Here is a 21,053-nt window from a genome sequence, read left to right on the forward strand (position 1 = left end):
TGGGCCAAAGGGCCTGTTCTGTGCTGTACTTTTGTATGTTCTATGTTCTAAAATACAGAGGCATGGGATTGACGGCGATTTAGATTAGATTAGATTACTTACAGTGTGGAAACAGGCCCTTCGGCCCAACAAGTCCACACCGCCCTGCCGAAGCGCAACCCACCCATACCCCTACATCTACATCTACCCCTTACCTAACACTACGGGCAATTTAGCATGGCCAATTCACCTGACCTGCACATCTTTGGACTGTGGGAGGAAACCGGAGCACCCGGAGGAAACCCACGCAGACACGGGGAGAATGTGCAAACTCCACACAGTCAGTCGCCTGAGGCGGGAATTGAACCCGGGTCTCTGGCGCTGTGAGGCAGCAGTGCTAACCACTGTGCCACCGTGCCGCCCTTAAGCGGTTTGGATCAGAAATTGGTTAGCTCAAAGAAGACAAAGGGTGGTGATTGATGTGAAATATTCGTCCTGGAGTTAAGTCTTTGTGGTGTACACAAAGATCTGTTTTGGGTCCACTGCTGTTTGTCATTTTTATAAATGAGCTAGATGAGGATATAGTGAGTTAGTAAATTTGCGGATGACACTAAGTTTGGTAGAGTTGTGGAGAGTGACAGAGGATGTTGCAGGTTACAAAGGGACATAGATAAGCTGCAGAGCTGGGCTGAGGGGTGCCAAATGGAGTTTAATGTGGAAAAATGTGAGGTGATTCACTTTGGAAGGAGTAACAGGAATGCAGAGTACTGGGCTAATGGTAAGATTCTTGGTAGTGTAGATGAGCAGACAGATCTCGGTGTCAAGGTACATAGATCCTTGAAAGTTGCCACCCAGGTTGACAGGGTTGTTAAGAAGGCATACAGTGTGTTAGCTTTTATTGGTAGAGGGATTGAATTTTGGAACCATGAGGGCATGCTGCAGCTGTACAAAACTCTTTTGCGACCGCACTTGGAGTATTGCGTCCAGTTCTGGTCACCGCATTATAGGAAGGATGTGGAAACTTTGGAAAGGATTCAGAGAAGATTTACTAGGATCTTGCCTGATATGGAGGGAAGCTCTTACAAGGAAAGGCTGAGGGACTTGAGGCTGTTTTCGGTAGAGAGAAGAAGGTTGAGAGGTGACTTAATTGAGACATATAAGATAATCAGAGGGTTAGATAGGGTGGACAGTGAGAGCCTTTTTCCTCAGATGGTGATGGCTAGCACGAGGGGACATAGCTTTAAATTGAGGGGCGATAGATATAGGACAGATGTCAGAGGTAGTTTCTTTACTCAGAGAGTGGTAAGGGCATGGAAGACCCTGCCTGCAACAGTATTAGACTCGCCAACCTTAAGGGCATTTAAATGGTCCTTGGATAGGCATATGTACGAGAATGGAATAGTGTTGGTTGGATGGATTCAGATTGCTATGACTGGTTGGCGCAATATTGAGGGCCGAAGGGCCTGAACTGCGTTGCAATGCTCTATATTCTACAAATGTTGAAGTCACCCTGCAGTGTGACACGAGTGAGACAGGATGTGGAGCAACATTGGTGCAGCAAGGACAGCCAGTTATATTTATATCCCGGGTGAACACAAATGGAGAGACCTGTACTCAGACTGAGAAAGAGTGCCAAGCCATTGTCTTTACCTGTGAATGATTTCATCAAAACCTACTTGGGTAAGACTTCAGATTTCCCAATGGTTAATTGAATGAAATTTCTGCTCATTCAAAACTTGATGTCAGCTAAACAGTCTGATAACTGTGGAGCAGTGGAGTGATTGAGAGCACTGGTGACAGCACATAGTTAGATGTTATTTGTATATATGTAAAAACTAACCCTGTGCCTTTGAAGGTTGGATGAGCTGCTCATGTTCCTATATTGAAATAAGTCAGAGGAAAATAATGATGTAAGCCCAAGACTCAAAGTATTAAGCTTGAAGACAGGTTGATCGAGTGGAGACATAACCAAAACGTGTTTAAAATGTGAGAATTGATGAATAATGTGAATTTAAGCAGATTACTTAACATATGGTTGCAGTCTGGAGGACATGAGTATAAACTTGGTAAGCTGCAAACGAAACAAGACATTAAAGGAATTAGCTCTCACATAGACTATCCAATGAGTTGAATGGACACCTATCAAAACTGGTCAATACCATGTCGATTAGATATTTTGGAAAGGAACTGTCTGCACTTCCAAGATGCGTGTAATCAAAATATTCCAGGATGTTGTTTAGATGAGAATATAGAAAGCATGGTTAGTAAGTTTGCGATGATACCAAGATTGGTGGCATAGTGAACAGTGAAGAAGGTGATATTAGATTACACAGTGATCTTGATCAATTGGATCAATGGGCTGAAGAGGGGCAAATGGAGTTTAATTTGGATAAATGCACAGTATTTGCATTTTGGGACAGCAAATCAGGGCAGGATTTATACAAATAAAAGTAGAACAGAGAGACTGAGGGGTTCAGATACATAATTCTTTGAAGTTTGCATCACGTGTAGGCAGGGTGGTTAATAAAGCATTTAGCACGCTTGTCGTCATCACTCAGATCTTTGAGTATAGGAGTTGAGATACTATTTTTAGGTTGTATAGAATGTTGGTGAGGCCTCTTCTGTCCAGTTCTGGTTCCCTTGTTACAAGAAGGATATTATGAAGTTGGAGAGGGTTCAGAAGACTTTTACCAGGATGTTGACTGAAATGAGTTATAGAAAGAGGTTGGATAGAGTCATAGAATCATAGAGATGTACAGCATGGAAGCAGACCCTTCAGTCTATCCCATCCATGCCGACCAGATATCCCAACCCAATCTAGTCCCACCTGCCAGCACCTGGCCCATATCCCTCCAAACCCTTCCTATTCATATACCCATCCAAATGCCTCTTAAATGGTGCAATTGTACCAGCCTCCACCACTTCCTCTGGCAGCTCATTCCATACAAATACCACCTCCTGTATGAAAAGGTTGCCCTGTAGGTCTCTTTTATATCTTTCCCCTCTCACACTAAACCTATGCCCTCTAGTTCTGGACTCCCCCACCCCAGGGAAAAGACTTTGTCTATTTATCCTATCCATGCCCCTCATAACTTTGTAAACCTCTATAAGGTCACCCCTCAGCCTCCGTCGCTCCAGGGAAAACAGCCCCAGCCTGTTCAGCCTCTCCTTATAGCTCAAATCCTCCAAACCTGGCGACATCTTTGTAAATCTTTCCTGAATCCTTTCAAGTTTCACAACATCTTTCCGATAGGAAGGAGACCAGAATTGCACGCAATATTCCAACAGTGGCCTAACCAATGTCCACAACACGACCTCCCAACTCCTGTACTCAATATTCTTTTATATTCAATATAAAAGATAGTATACCAAACGTCTTCTTCCCCTCCTATCCACTTTCAAGGAGCTATGAACCTGCACTCCAAGGTCTCTTTGTTCAGCAACACTCCCTAGGACATTACTATTAAGTGTATAAGTCCTGCTAAGTCCTGGTGTCATCTGCAAACTTACTAACTGTACCTCTTATGCACGCATACAAATCATTTATGTAAATGACAAAAAGTAGAGGACCCAGCACTGTTCCTTGCGGCACTCCACTGGTCACAGGTCTCCAGTCGAAAAACAACCTTCCACCACCACCCTCTGTCTTCTACCTTTGACTCAGTTTTGTATCCAAGTGGCTAGTTCTCCCTGTATTCTGTGAGACATAACTTTGCTAACCAGTCTCCCATGGGAAACCTTGTCGAATGCCTTCCTGAAGTACATATAAATCATATCTACTGCTCTGCCCTCATCAATCCTCTTTGTTACTTCTTCAAAAAACTCAATCAAGTTTGTGAGACATAATTTCCCATGCACAAAGCCATGTTGACTATCCCTAATCGGTCCTTGCCTTTCCAAATACATGTACATCCTATCCCTTAGTGTGAGAGGGGAAAGATATAAAAGAGACCTACAGGGTAACAACTTTCCCACCACCGAGGTCAGGCTCACTGGTGTATAGTTCCCGGGCTTGTCCTTACCACCCTTCTTAAACAGTGGCACCACATTTGCCAATCTCCAGTCTTCTGGCACCTCACCTGTTACTATCGATGATACAAATATCTCAACAAGAGGCCCAGCAATCACTTCTCTAGCTTCCCACAGAGTTCTAGGGTATACCTGATCAGGTCCTGGGGATTACCAGCACTTACTCCTCTGTAATATGGACATTTTGCAAGGTGTTACCATCTATCTCCCTACAGTCTATATCTTCCATAACCTTTTCCACAGTAAATACTGATGCAAAAAAGTCATTTAGTATTTCCCCCATTTTCTGCGGCTCCACACAAAGGTCACCTTGCTGATCTTTGAGGGGCCTTATTCTCTCCCTAGTTACCCTTTTGTCCTTAATGAATTTGTAAAAGGCTGGGACTTTTTTCACTGGAGCGTAGCAGGTTGAGGGGTGACCTTACGGAAGTTTATAAATTCATGGGGGTTATATATATATAAGGTGAATGGTAGATGTCTTATCCCTCGGGTGGGGGAATTTGATGACTTGGGGGCATATCTTTAAGGAGAGAGGAAAATAATTTGTAAAATACATGATGGGCATTTTTTTAAAACAGAGTGGTTCATGTACGGAATGAACTTCCAGAGGAAGTGGTGGATATGGGCACAGTTACAATGTTTAAAAGATATTTATTTAAGCATATGAATAAGAAATGTTTGTAGGGATATAGCCAAATGCAGGCAGGTGGAACTGGTTTAGGTTGGGATCATGTTTAGGATGGAATGGTTCGATTGAAGGGTCTGTTTCTGTACTGCTTGACTCTATGATTCTATGGTCGGACCCCACCACCAGGGACATATTTCCCTCCCCTCCCCTATCAGCATTCCAAAAAGACCACTCCCTCCGTGACTCCCTCGTCAGGTCCACACCCCCACCAACCCAACCTCCACTCCCGGCACCTTCCCCTGAAACTGCAAGAAATGCAAAACTTGCGCCCACACCTCCCCCCTCACTTCCCTCCAAGGCCCCAAGGGACACTTCCATATCCGCCACAAATTCACCTGCACCTCCACACACATCATCTATTGCATCCGCTGCACCCGATGTGGCCTCCCCTATATTGGGGAGACAGGCCGCCTACTTGCGGAATGTTTCAGAGAACACCTCTGGGACACCCGGACCAACCAACCCAACCACCCCGTAGCCCAACACTTCAACTCCCCCTCCCACTCCACCAAGGACATGCAGGTCCTTGGACTCCTCCATCGCCAGACCATGGCACCATGACGGTTGGAGGAAGAGCGCCTCATCTTCCGCCTAGGAACCCTCCAACCACAAAGGATGAACTCAGATTTCTCCAGTTTCCTCATTTCCCCTCCCCCCACCTTGTCTCAGTCAAATCCCTCGAACTCAGCACCGCCTTCCTAACCTGCAATCTTCTTCCTGACCTCTCTGCCCCCACCCCACTCCGGCCTATCACCCTCACCTTGACCCCCCTCCACCTATCGCATTCCCAATGCCCCTCCCCCAAGTCCCTCCTCCCTACCTTTTATCTTAGCCTGCTGGACACAGTTTCCTCATTCCTGAAGAAGGGCTGATGCCCGAAACGTCGATTCTCCTGTTTCTTGGATGCTGCCTACCTGCTGCGCTTTTCCAGCAACACATTTTCAGCTCTGATCTCCAGCATCTGCAGTCCTCACTTTCTCCTCTATGATTCTATGGCCAGTAAATCAAGGTATTTATGTGAATGAAACAAAAATTGCTAGAGCAACTCAGCAGGTCTGGCAGCATCTGCGGAGAGACAAACAGAGTTAATGTTTCATCTCTGGTATGACTATTCTTCAGAACTAATAATTGACGAGACCTAGACTGGTATATTTGTGAAAAGGTAGCAGACAGTCTGAGATCATTCTCTTGCAAGTGTGAATCATACCCCAAGATAGTGTGGCTGCTCCAAGTTAAATAAGCAGCAGAAAGCCCAGTTAAGATTTGTTAGTACATTACACATTCACATTTTACCCATGAATCTGCACATATTCTCTCTGCTTGAAGAAAGAATTTGCAACAGGACAGCACCTCTCATGATGTTATGACATCTCAAAGCACTTTATAGCCATTGAAGTACTCTTTGAAGTTCTGGAAACAGCTAATTGGCTTCCAGCAAGGCTACAGAATGAGCAAAGAGGTCGTGATCAGATAACTTGTCTTTTGTGAAGTTGCTTGGGGAAAATATTGGTCAAGTCCATCCTGGAGAAACCCTCTGTTTCTCCTCAGAATGGAGTCACTAAGATCTTTGATGTTCCCCCAAGATGGCAGAGATGACCTCAGTTTCTTCTAAGAGCTTAAACACTCACTCAGCCCCAGTTCAGGGAGTCTGTTGGGGACTTCATACTTATACAAATATGGGACAAGGTGTAAAAACTCAGCAGGTCTGGCAGTAGCTGTGGAGAGAGAGCAGAGCTAACGCTCCAGGTCCAGTGACCCTTTCTCAGAACTCCAGAAGGGTCACTGGACCCAAAACATTAACTTGGACTTTTGTCCATAGATGCTGCCAGACCAGCTGAGTTTTTCCAGCAACTTCTGTTTCTGATTTCCAGCATCTGCAGTTTTTAAAAATTTTTTTTACGCTTCATACTTATATATTTAGACTTCAGCTCACAATGACCTCTCACAGCAGTGACACAATTAACTTGGTAAGCCATGTCGGTTGCTGCAATAAAGATTGAAGTGCCGTGTGTGATCCACTTTGGCATCCTCCCCGAATCCAGCGGCCACTTGATTGGCACCATATTCATATTCATTCCCTCCAACACTGATACTCAGTAGCAGCAGTGTGTAGTGGGTACAAGATGCACCGCAGAAATTTGCCAAAGATCCTCAGACAAACACCTTCCAGATCCACAAACACTTCCATCTAGAAGGACAAGGGCAGCAGATACATGGGAACACTACTCCCTGCAAGTTCTCCTCCAAGCCACTCCCAATCCTGACTTGGAAATATATCGCTGTTCCTTCACTGTCGCCGGATCAAAATCCTGGAATTCTGTCCCTAAGGGCATTGTGGGTCAACCCACAGCATGTGGGCTGCAGCGATTCAAGAAGGCAGCTCACCCCCACCTTCTCAAGGGGCAACTGGGAATGGACCCAGCCAGTGACACCTGCCTATCAAGAATGCAGGAAAAAAAGAACCTGAAAATTCCCCTAAAGTCAACTATCCTCCTGGTTTTGTTATATGCCAGCAGTTCCTTCATTGTTGTGGGTCAAATTCCTAGAATTCCCTGCTTAACTGCAATGGGGAGAACCAACAGAAAGGCAGGAGTGGTTCAGAGGGTGGCCAGTCATTCCCCACAACACAGGAATGGATAATCAGGAAAGCTGACAAATTATCACCAGCATGAACCAACGCTGGCAGAGATCCTTCCTGGAGGTTTTTCACTTAATTTCATGTCTCCTAACTGCCTTGCTCCTGTAATAACTCCACATATGTCAGTATCCTGTCACCAATTCACCCTTTATTAACACATACATAATCCTTGACACTGATCCGGCTCCCTCAGAGCCAGCTGTCAGAGTGAACAGAACCTCTGACCCGCCTGTTTATATCTGTCAGCCGGAGCTCCCTGATTGGACAGATTAACTGCTCCAATCAGGGAACTCATAACTCTGAGGTCCACCTGGCTGACCTTGTTACAATCACTACAGCCCCCAGACTCCCACCATTGCTCACCTCTCACACAACGCTTGACCTTTTTTTTTGTAGAAGGAACAAACAGAATGGATACAATACTCCTAACACTTGCAGAAGAAATTTGACAAGATTCTAAGTTAAAAGTGATCACACAAATCAGAGAACATGGCATGAGTGTCGCATTGCCAGATAAAATGATAGGTAAGTGTTGATATGCAGAGACCCTGGTGCAGTGATACTATCATAGGGCTAGCAATCCAGAACCCGGGCTGATGCTCTGGGCTCATGGGCTCAATCTATCCCTGCAAGTATCAGAGTTAAGTTTCAAATTCCAAAGGGCTTTCAGACTTTTCTTCCTTATCTCAGCTTTGTATTGGGCATGATTCAGAGATGCCGGTGTTGGACTGGGGTGCACAAAGTTAAAAATCACACAACACCAGGTTATAGTCCAACAGGTTTAATTGGAAGCACTAGCTTTCGGAGTGACACTCCTTCATCAGGTAGTTCCGAAATAAACCTGTGTCATGGGTTTTTTTAGATTAGATTACTTACAGTGTGGAAACAGGCCCTTCGGCCCAACAAGTCCACACTGCACCCGCCGAAGCGCAACCCACCCATACCCCTACATCTACACCTTACCTAACACTACAGGCAATCTAGCATGGCCAATTCACCTGACCTGCACATCTTTGGACTGTGGGAGGAAACCGGAGCACCCGGAGGAAACCCACGCAGACACGGGGAGAATGTGCAAACTCCACACAGTCAGTTGCCTGAGGCGGGAACCTGTTGGACTATAACCTGGTGTTGTGTGATTTTTAACTTTGTATTGGGCACTTCTTCTGTAATAACACAGAGCCTGGGTTATCATCTTGAGTGACAATGATTCATTTATTTTGGTTTTAAAACTTTTCGGTAATTTTGATGCATATCAAAGTTAGAATCGATCCCCAGTCTGGTGTCCCGTAATTACTGTATCTCACCTCCTCCACCCACTCAACGTGGGCTGCGGGTGTCTGTCACCCTAGTTCAGGAAATAATTGACAAAGTGCTTGCATTTGTGATTGCTTTCATTCTTGCTGGTGATCAAATGAAGCTGCTAACACCTCCCTGATGGAATAAACTAACTGCTAGCTTACAAAGATGCTGACGTAACCTGGGGGAAAGCTGGAATGTGTGTAATAATTGAAGGGTAAAAATCACAGAAAACCAGGTTATAGTCCAACAAGTTTATTTCGGAACTACCTGATGAAGGAGCAGCATTCAGAAAGCTAGTGCTTCCAATTAAACCTGTTGGACTATAACCTGCTGCTGTGTGATTTTTAACTTTGTACACCCTATTATGGGATCACCCTGGATTACAAAGACAACACTCAGGCTGAATCGTAAATATTTTTGGCTAATCCCATCAAAGTTTTTTGAGGATATTTCCACTGTAAAACCCAATGAGTTTCTCATTGTATTGTACCAAACACATCACATTAACATCTTACCTTAGTCATGGGGGATTGAAATAAAATGGCTCAATCTTGCACAGGTAGCGCCTCTCACTGCTGTGATGCATTGTGGGGTGAGTGATCCCACAAGGCTCCACCGTCACCCTCTGGAAGGAGACAGTCACATTGAGGGTTCAAAATGGCTGTCAGCTTCACAGCCACCATTCCTGCAGCCCTCAGGTCCCCCCTCCAACATCCAGCACAGGCCCATCACTGTGCTCAGGGCAAATGGAGTCCATGTTGACACTGCGCCTTGTTCATCCCCAGGAAATGGAGTCAGGGCCAAAAAGCTCTGCTCTTCCTGTGCCCAAAGGGCCCTGCAGCTGTGAACTCTCCCTGAGCTGGTTGCGACACAGGTTGGCTTCTGCTGCTCCCTGTCCTCCAGCATCTGTCTTCACCTTCTTAGAACGACAGCCTCAGTGACCAACAGCCAAATAAACTAAAACACAGCCAGAAGGAGAGTAGGAGTTTCTTTGATCTCAGAAGTCATTAGTGGACCCCCTGAGGATGATGCTGAGGTCACATCTCTATACAGAGAGACATACTTTACCCCCTGTAACCAGGGAGATCTCTCTGTCATCTACCGCCTGTGCAACAACTTGGTGTAGGTGACTGCTATGGACTAGGCCGGACTCCTCAAAACATTTTTAAGCAGGTAGCCCAGACCATAACTTCACTCTTTGTTTAGCTAGGTGTATAAGACCATAAGACATAGGAGTGGAAGTAAGGCCATTCGGCCCATCGAGTCCACTCCGCCATTCAATCATGGCTGATGGGCATTTCAACTCCACTTACCTGCATTCTCCCCATAGCCCTTAATTCTTTGTGACATAAAGAATTTATCAATCTCTGCCTTGAAGACATTTAGCGTCCCAGCCTCCACTGCACTCTGCGGCAATGAATTCCACAGGCCCACTACTCTCTGGCTGAAGAAATGTCCCCGCATTTCAGTTCTGAATTTACCCCCTCTAATTTTAAGGCTGTGTCCACGGGTCCTAGTCTCCTCGCCTAACGGAAACGATTTCCTAGCATCCACCCTCTCCAAGCCATGTATTATCTTGTAAGTTTTTATTAGATCTCCCCTTAATCTTCTAAACTTCAATGAATACAATCCCAGGATCCTCAGCCGTTCCTCATATGTTAGACCTACCATTCCAGGGATCATCCGTGTGAATCTCCGCTGGACATGCTCCAGTGCCAGTATGTCCTTCCTGAGGTGTGGGGACCAAAACTGGACACAGTACTCCAAATGGGGCCTAACCAGAGCTTTATAAAGTCTCAGTAGCACAACAGTGCTTTTATATTCCAACATTATTTTGACAACATTGCATTTGCTTTCTTAATCACGGACTCAACCTGCATGTTGACCTTTAGAGAATCCTCGACTAGCACTCCCAGATCCCTCTGTACTTTGGCTTTATTAATTTTCTCACCGTTTAGAAAGTAGTCCATGCTTGTATTTTTTTTTCCAATGTGCAAGATCTCGCAGTTGCTCACATTGAATTCCATCAGCCATTTCCTGGACCACTCTCCCAAACTGTCTAGATCCTTCTGCAGCCTCCCCACTTCCTCAGTACTACCTGCCTGTCCACCTAACTTTGTATCATCGGCAAACTTCGCTAGAATGCCCCCAGGCCCTTCATTCAGATCATTCATATATAATGTGAACAGCTGTGGCCCAACACTGAACCCTGCGGGACATCGCTTGTCACCGGCTGCCATTCTGAAAAAGGACCTTTTATCCCAACTCTCTGCCTTCTGTCAGACAGCCAATCCTCAATCCATACCAGTAGCTCACCTCGAACACCATGGGCCCTCACCTTGCTCAGCAGCCTCCCGTGTGGCACCTTATCAAAGGCCTTTTGGAAGTCTAGTTAGACCACATCCACTGGGTTTCCCTGGTCTAACCTACTTGTCACCTCTTCAAAGAATTCCAACAGGTTTGTTAGGCACAACCTCCCCTTACTAAATCCATGTTGACTTGTTCTAATCCGACCCTGCTCTTCCAAGAATTTAGAAACCTCATCCTTATTGATGGATTCTGGAATTTTACCAACAACCGAGGTTAGGCTAATTGGCCTATAATTTTCCATCTTTTGTCTTGATCCTTTCTTGAACAAGGGGGTTACAACAGCGAACTTCCAATCATCTGGGACTTTCCCTGACTCCAGTGACTTTTGAAAGATCTCAACCAACGCCTCCAATATTTCCTCAGCCACCTCCCTCAGAACTCTAGGATGTAGCCCATCGGGGCCAGGAGATTTATCAATTTTAAGAACTTTTAGCTTTTCTAGCACTTTCTCTTTTGTAATGGCAACTATACTCACCTCAGCCCCCTGACTCCCTTTAATTGTTGGGATATTACTCATGTCTTCCACTGTGAAGACTGATGCAAAGTACTTATTAGGTTCTCCAGCTATTTCCTTATCTCCCATCACTAGGCTTCCAGCATCAATTTGAAGTGGCCCAATGTCTACTTTTGCCTGTCGTTTGTTTCTTATGTATTGAAATAAACTTTTACTATCATTTCTAATATTACTGGCTAGCTTACCTTCATATTTGATCCTCTCCTTCCTTATTTCTCTCTTTGTTATCCTCTGTTTGTTTTTGTAGCCTTCCCAATCTTCTGATTTCCCACTGCTCTTGGCCACTTTATAGGATCTCTCTTTTTCTTTAATATATTTCCTAACTTCCTTTGTCAGCCATGGCTGTCTAATCCCTCCCCGGATAATCTTTCTCTTCTTGGGGATGAACCTCTGTACAGTGTCCTCACTTTTACCCATAAATTCCTGCCATTTTTGCTCTACTGTCTTCCCTGCTAGACTCTGCTTCCAGTCTATTTTAGTCAGTTCCTCTCTCATGCCTTCATAATTACCTTTATTTAACTGTAACACCATTACATCCGATTTTGCCTTCTCTCTTTCAAACTGTAGACTGAACTCTACCATATTATGATCGCTGCTTCCTAAGGGTTCCCTTACTTTAAGATATTTTATAAAGTCTGGTTCATTGCAAAGCACTAGGTCCAGAATAGCCTGCTCCCTTGTGGGCTCCATGACAAGCTGTTCCAAAAAGCCATCCTGTAAGCATTCCATGAATTCCCTTTCTTTGGATCCACTGGCAACATTATTTACCCAGTCCACCTGCATATTGAAGTCTCCCATGATCACTGTGACCCTGCCTTTCTGACATGCCTTCTTTATTTCCCGGTACATGTTGCGCCCCTGCTCCTGACCACTGTTAGGAGGTCTGTACACAACTCCAATTATGGTTTTTTTGCCTTTGTGGTTCCTCAATTCCACCCACACAGACTCCACATCATCCGACGCTATGTCATTCAGTGCCATAGATTTAATTTTATTCTTAACTAACAAGGCAACCCCACCCCCTCTGCCCACCTCTCTGTCTTTTCGATAAGTTGAAAACCCTTGGATGTTTAACTGCCAGTCCTGACCCCCCTGTAACCATGTTTCTGTGATGCCTACAACATCATAATCATTCATGATGATCTGTGTCATTAGTTCATCTGCTTTGCTACGAATGCTACGAGCATTCAGGTAAAGTGCCTTAATGCTAACTTTCTTATCATTAGAGATATTGGAAGTCATAAGATGTCCTAAGTCATCCTTCCTTTTTGCTGCATTCCCAGTCTGTCTCAAGTTTAAATCCGCCTGGACACATGCTATCCTGCCGCTTATCTTTCCATTTAACTCCATACTCCCTGCCACTTTCAATTTCCCTTCTCCCCAACTCAGAAGTTTAAAGTCCTACTGACCACCCTATTTATCCTCTTCGCTAGAACATTGGTACCTGATCGGTTCAGGTGGAGACCGTCCCAACGGTACAGATCCCCCACCCCCAGTTCCAAAACTGATGCCAATGCCCCATGAAGTGAAATCCCTTTTTCCCACATCAATCCCTTAGCCACGTGTTTACTTCCCAAATTTTCTTATCCCTATGCCAATTGGCACATGACGCAGGCAGTAATCCGGAGATTATGACCCTTGAGGACCTGTACTTCAATTTCCTTCCTAGTGCTCAATAATCCCCAAACAGGTCCTCCACCCTAGTCTTGCCTATGTTGTTGGTACCAACGTGGACCACAACAACTGGATCCTCTCCCTCCCACTTCAATATCCTTTCAAGCCTGTCGGAGATGTCCTGCACCCTGGCACCGAGCAGGCAACACACCATGCGAGACTCCCGATCCAGCTTGCAAAGGGTACTATCTGTCCCCCTAATTATAGAATCCCCTATAACAACTACTTGTCTTTTTGCTTCCCCCTCTTGAATGCCCTTCTGCACCATGGTGCCGTGGTCAGCTGGCTCATCCTGTCCAGAGCCCTTTTCCTCATCCGTACTGGGAGCAAGAATCTCATACCTGTTGGACAAGGTCAAGGGCTGAGGGTCCTGCACTCCTGAACTCAGGTTCCCCCTGCCTGCCTCACTTACAATCACATTCTGATGTCCCTGATCACTAACTGAATGTGACTTACTTAATCTCCTTAATTCTTAATATAGCAGATATTCCCAGAGTAAATTAGTTGGGTCGACTGCCAAGTTTTAAACAAACAAAGTTTATTTACAAAATTATGGAATGAAACACAAAAAACAGAAAACAGAATACCGGATAACTTATCCTATCCAAACCTGACTTAGTGATGCCGTTCCGAAAATACTTGTAACAGTTGCAATACACACATCCCTCAGCACAACCAGTAAGCAAAGGCATAGGCAACTTACAGTTCAAAATCATAAGGGCAGAAGGACAGAGAGAAGGCTTCCAGTTTCCCTTTTGACTCTTACTCACTCCCTCCCTCCTGAGCTGAACTGAACTGCACAGCTGGAGAGCTGGCCACACCCCCTTAACTATACCATTTTAAAAAAAAGCACCTGTCAAGCATTTGGTCTGAAGTACTATCCGTTAGGGTAAACAACAAGGCCCCAATGAACCTTTCAAACTTCAGACATGATGGAGTGTGGCCAATTACCCCTTCTCAGAAAAGAAAATTCAAGGAACAAGTAACCTTGTACTGGACCAGCAATGTGACACGGCCTACAGGCTGGGGGGGGGGGGGGGGGGGGGTCACCCGATGTCATTGATAAGGGAGAGCCTGTAGCACACTGACACTCGGCCTATACACAACCCCTAGCAAATGATCAACTTCTCACTGCATCCAGTGCAGACCATCGTTACACTAACACGACTGTGGGAGAAAATACGGGTCCCGGCCTCTCCATGTCATGGCCACGAAACAGACCATACAAAATGTCTGCACTTAGCCACTAAGCTGACCCACAATGCCTCAAATTGGCCAAACCAGCTAATCCAGATATCACACATACCTCAGAACATGATTCGCCCATCCCCAGACCAAGCGAATATACCTCTTCAGATTAACTGATAATAAGCCTCCCACTTCCCAATAGTCTAGCCACCTCTGATGTCCTTAGGGCACAACTGCTCCCACTAGGATTCAAGCCTTTAGAAAGGGTACCCCGACAAGGAAGCACCATAGGTACTTCGTTTACCCCCTCAACAACACAAGCACATTGATACCAGAATGAAACCCACTAACACCTACTCCAGCTAAGGATTGGAATCTCCTGAGTAAATTAAGAAACTCATTGTCAGACACCAGACACTTGAATCTCTTCAATGAATGAACATTTATTTCGCTTTGTTGTGCAACTCACACCATTGTCTCATAACTCACCCTTCATTGATGTAAGGGTATAAAATTCCGCTGTATTCTGTTCGGGGAAGAAGCAATGGTTCTTTCTGAACAGCCTGTCAGTGACCGTTTCAGTGAGGTCAAGTCTCTTCTGCAATATCACTGTTTGTTAAATAAATCCTTGTCAGTTCTCAGTCCGATCTGTGTAATTGTGATTTCTGATTAATTGGGCTAAATTCTACAACAATGACAGAAATCGGAACAACCTTGTGTGGCTTAGCTCACACCAGACTATTGGAAGTTGTGGTGGTCAGCACTGCTGCCTCACAGTGTCAGGAATCTGGGTTTGATTCCAGCATGTGTGGACTTTGCATGTCCTCCCTGTATCTGTGAGGGTTTCTACCAGGTGCTCTAGTTTCCTCCTCCAAACCAGTGCATGTTTGGTGGGTTAGCCCTGGTAAATAGTGTGACACGGATAGGTTAGGGGTTGGGTCCGAGTGGGACCCTCTTTGGGCCAGTGCTGCTATATGGCAGTTACTGCTATTAATACTGCAACCCCACCCCATTGCCCTGTAACTTACCATGCCCTCTGATGCTGCTCCACACAACCATCCATAAACCTTGAGGGTATTTCCCCTAATTTACCATCCAGCAGAGATTCCTTCACCACCCTACAGGCACTCCCAGAATCCTCCTGAAAGATTGATGGACTGACCACATATAACTTTGAACATCCTTATTAAATCTCTTCCTAACCTTCTCTGCTCCAAGGAGAATAATCCCAAATTACTAATCCCATTAGATAACTGTGGAAGCCTTAATATTGTGTACTCTCTCACTGTTGAGGACTCCCCGGGTAACTCCCTCCTGACTGTATCCCACTGTGCTGCCCTCTCTGCTGGGTCTGTCCTGACGGTGGGACAGGACATATCCAGGGATGGTGATGGTGGAGTCTGGGACATTGTCTGTAAGGTATGATACCATAAGTGTGACAATGTCAGACTGTTGTTTGACTAGTCTGTGGGAAAGCTCTCTCTGTTTTGGCACTAGCCCCCAGCTGTTAGTAAGGAGGCCAGCAGGACTGTTTCTGCCATTGCCTTTTCCCGTTCCTAGGTCTACGCCTAGGTCTGGTTTCATTTCTTTTAGACTTGGTAGGGATTGGTACAACTGAATGGCTTTCTAGGCCATTTCAGAGGTCAGATATTGCTGGTGGCCAGACCAGATAAGGATGGCAAATTTCCTTCCCTGAAGAACTTTAGTGAAATCAGATAGGTTTTTCCCTAACAATCGACAATGGTTTCATGGCTTAATTCCAGACTTTTCTCCTATCTCCTACAAATTCTCCTATCTGCTGTGGCAGGATTTGAACCGCGTGCCCAGAACATTACTTGGATCTCTGGATTAATAGCTGCCAACCCAACTGTAATAATGGCAATTGACGCATGTGAGAGGTAGATTGAGATCGTATTTAGTTAATTCATGAACACTCCCCAGTCCTCTCTTGCTGATTGTGGGAATCTAAACAAAAAAACTTCCCATCAGCTGGAATTTTGTATTCAATTCTTGGTACCGCTCTGTGGAAAGTAGGTGATAGTGCTGAGGAGATTCCTCAGAATGGGAGTGGGGATGAAGAAAGTCAGATATGTGGGGTGACCAGGGAATCTGGGATTGTTATCATTTGAACAGAGAGGTTAAGGGGGAGATTTAATTGAGCTGTTCAAGCTCGTGATTGGATTGGATTGAGTAAATAAGAGAAACATTGTGCTCTTGCAGAAGGTTAGAGGATATGCATTTAAAATAATTATCAAAGGAGACCGTGAGGAGAATGGGGGAGAGCTTTTTTAAGCCCTGATTTGCTGGGATCCAGGATGCATTTTCTCAATGGATATTGGAACAGTTCAATGCTGGTTTTCAAGGAAGACTTCAATATATCCTTGACAAGGATAGAAGCAAAAGCAGAAGTGCTGGAGAAAATCAACATGTCTGGCAGCATCTGTGGGGGGAGAGAGTGAGAGAAAGAGAGAGTGTGTGAGAGCATGAGATAGATAGATAGAATTAATGTTTGATACCAGTGTTCTGAAGAAGGGTCACTGGACCTGAAAAGAGAGAGGGGGACCTGAAATGGACTCTGTCTCTCTCACTCACCACAAATGTTGGTGAGCTCCTCCAGCACTTTCTGTTTTTGTTTCCAGTCTCCAGCTATACAAAAGATGTTGTGAAACTTGAAAGGGTTCAGAAAAGATTTACAAGGATGTTGCTGGGATTGGAGGGTTTGAGTTGTCAGGAGAGGCTGAATAGACTGGGGCTGTTTTCCCTGGAGCATTGGAGGCTGAGTTTCTCTCCTTATAGAGATTTATAAAATCATGAGGGCCATGGATAGGATAAATAGACAAGGTCTTTCTCCCACGAGAGGGGAGTCCAAAACTAGAGGGCATAGGTATAAGGTGGGAGGAGAAAGATTTAAAAGGGACCCAAAGGTGCAACCTTTTGATGCAGAGGGTGGTGTGTGTAAGGAATGAGCTGCCAGAGGAAGTGGTGAAGGCTGGTACAATTAAAACATTTAAAAGGCATCTGGATGGATATAGGAATCGGAAGGGCTTGGAGGGATATGGGCCAGGTGCTGGCAAATCGGCATGGACAAGTTGGACCAAAAAGTTTGTTTCTGTGCTGTACATCTCTCTGACTCTACAATTTCCAGAGAAGCATTTGCAACACAACACACATCCACATCATTTATAAATAAGGGTGAGTCCAGAAAGATGAAAGTAAAAAAGGAACCAATATATGGATAATCTCTGAATTGTTTGTGAAGATTACACAGTTGAATGTTGCTGTGGAGGTTAGTGGTAATGTTAACGGTAATAGTTGTCCAGTCTCTGATTTTGCTTTATAGCCTTCTTGAAGTTCATCTGTCCTTATTTTGTTTTAACTGTTTTTGAACACTCAGGTGATAGAGTATTTTTACCTGCAACACAAGAGTATCCAAGTTCTTTAACTGTGACCTTCACTGCATGCGACACTCAAAGCCTGATAGGTACAAGAGTGTTCAGACCCACCAGTACACTCCAGTGGATTTGAAACTGACTTTTTAACCCCTGTCCTTGTGTATTTTTCGATGAGAAAAACAAGAAAGGTGTGTGCCAGCTCCTCACTATCTTTGTAGTCACAAAAATCACAGTTCAGTGTGTTTGAACTTTCTTCAGTTCATTCAGATATTATATCTCATCGGTCTCACCAGGAAGGCTTTACACCTTCTGGTATCTTGACTCTGTATCAGTCCTTTTTTTTTGTTAAAGAGACACATTTTGGAATTAAGGGTTAAAAATATCCACAGTACTTTGGTGATATAACCAATGGTCTTCACAGGATAGAAAAGTGTTTAAAATGGGGAAAGCAAGCTGTTTCGCTGCAAGTTAATAATCATCAAATTGAATATTGAGTCTATTTGCTTTCTGATTGCTTGTGTGTTATAGGGTGGACGTGTGGCTAACCAAAAGCTGTAGAGGTGGCAAGTCATGTGACAAAACCAATGTAACCACTGATTGCAACCGTATTTGGGAGAGTGAGGGAATGGGGAGGAGTGTGAGGTTTGACATGGTGGTCAGGGATCTGCTGGATGGGAGGAGACTAGCAATGAAGGGGGAGACTTTGGTAGTGAGAGGGAGCTGAGTACTCAGGAGATGGGTAGTTATATTGGGTTGGGATGGGGAAGTGTTGTTGCTGTCATTTATAGTCCACCCATAAAGTTAATGAATAGATGATAGTAGGACTTACCCCTAAAGTTCCTTTAGGAAGGCCAGCGCAAGATCTGTGCAAAGATGGAAATGTACCCTAGAAGATAATAAAGCAATCTTGCAGATCATAAAATCCCTGCAGTGTGGAAGCAGGCCATTTGGCCCATCAAGTCCACACCACCCCTCTGAAGAGCATCCCATCCCTGTAACATAAGAAAGTAAACCTGCGTTTCCCATGGCCAATCCATCTAAACCACACATCTTTGGACTGTGGGAGAAAAACAGAGCACCCGGAAGGGACCCATGCATACAACATGCAAACTCCACAGACAGTCACCCGAGAACAAAATTAAAACCGTGTCCCTGTGCAGCAGCCATGCTAATCACTAAGCCACCGTGCCAGTTTGTTTAGTTGCACTAGATAATGGATCTGTTTCAATTTCTCTTTATTAATACAAAAAAAATCATGCAACTGACTAACTCAGGGCAGGAACTTGCTGCACAATCAGGATTTGTTTCTGATTTCTTGAACAGAAATATTGCCTTGCCCAGTTATTGAGGATAATGCATTAGATAGCAACTTATAACACACACTGACATGCATATACACTCTCTCTCACACGCAAACACACTCACACACGCACACACACACACACACACACACACACACACATATGTACCTATACAAACTCACATATACATGTAGTGGGTCTATATGTAACTGTATTTTTGTTTGTGTGTTAGGTAGGTCATGAAAGATTGATATTGTATGAGCTGACAATGTCCAAACATCCCACTATCTGATTGGGTAGGGTGGTTTGGGCTGTGAAATTAAATAGCTGGAATTGAAACAGTTATCAGGGAATATTCAGCACCACACACTGTGGCTGTCGATTGACAGGCTAATTAAGAATATAGGAAAGTGGGGCCTGTGGAAAGGCCAGTTGGCTTAGAGAGATTATGTGCAATTCACACTGTCACCGACTCTCTGTTATTTACTTAACAGCCCGAGGGAGTTAAGTACCCAAATAAAAAAAACTTATGAAAAGAAAAAGCCTTGTAATTTCTCTCTCTGATTCCATGAAGTCTGTGGAGCAAAATAAAAAAGTACAGTTTGTTGATTTAGCATAGTGTTATTTGACCTTGCTTGATGATTTTAAACCAACGCCATTACCCTGGTCCCAGTGGAACTGAAGCTAAAGTCATTAAGTTGCTGGCTATGCGTCTTCCTTTGTACTGCACAGGAAGAGGTCACTTGCAGGTCCCCCACAAGAGCCTCCACACACTCCTCTTTTTAAAAATTTATCAATACATCCTTCTATTCCCTTCTTCCTTGTGTGCTTATTTAGCTTTCCCTTTAATGCATTCTGCTAATCACTTCAACCACACCATGTGATGACAAATCCTATTCACCTTTTCACTGTTCTCAAGAAAAAGAGGTTTCTTGCAATTCTTTATTGTATTTAATAAGGGCTATCTTATATTTATGGTCCTTAAGATCATAGGACCATAGGATTTAGAACAGAATTAGGCCATTCGGCCCATCAAGTCTGCTCTGCCATTCGATCATGGCTGATATGTTTCTCAACTCCACTCTGTTGCCTACTCCCCATCCCCAGCTTAGGATCCCTCCAGTACGTGGAACCATCCTCTTCATGTCTACTTTCCCAAAACCTTCTCGTATTTTTAAAAACCACCATTGGTTAATTCCCCACTCAATCTACTCTCAATTTAGGTTTGCATAATCGGTCATTGAAGACACCAATCTCAGCGGCTAGATGAAGGAACATCTTAGTGACTTTTGAGAGTATTTGTAGCTCAGATTGAGGTTTTGGATGTAGGCTTGCTCACTGCGCTGGAAGGTTCATTTTCAGATGTGTCGTCACCATACTAGGTAACATCTTCAGTAAGCTTCCAGACGAAGAATTGCTGACGATTCCTGCTTTCTATTTATATGCTTGAGTTTATTTAAGTTGGTGATGCCATTTCCTGTGGTGATATCATTTCCTGTTCTTTTTCTCAGGGGATGGTAAATCAGGTCCAAGTCCAATGTGTTTGTTGTTAGAGTTCCGGTTGGAATGCCATGCTTCTAGGAATTCTCGTGCGTGTCTCTGTTTGGCTTGTCCTAGGATGGATGTGTTGTCCCAATCGAAATGGTGTCCTTCCTCATCTGTATGTAAGGATATTAGTGAGAGAGGGTCATGTCGTTTTGTGGCGCGTTGATGTTCATGTATCCTCGTGGCTAGTTTTCTGCCCATTTGTCCAGGAACATCTCTCAGCAATTAGTAATTTAGTCAAGGCTCAGGCTAAGGAAGTATGCATTGTGGGAGCTGCTGAGGTTTAGTTGAGGAGCATCATGGGAGACACACCAATAACAATGGGCAAGCCTGGAGCTCCTACTCCATAAAGTCTCTCTCCCATATTATTTTCAATTTCAACTCAGATGGAAAATATAGTAAAGTGTACAATAACACAGACTGGTCCACTCAT

Source organism: Chiloscyllium punctatum, chromosome 26 (genome assembly GCF_047496795.1).
Source record: "Chiloscyllium punctatum isolate Juve2018m chromosome 26, sChiPun1.3, whole genome shotgun sequence".
Lineage (NCBI taxonomy): Eukaryota > Metazoa > Chordata > Chondrichthyes > Orectolobiformes > Hemiscylliidae > Chiloscyllium > Chiloscyllium punctatum.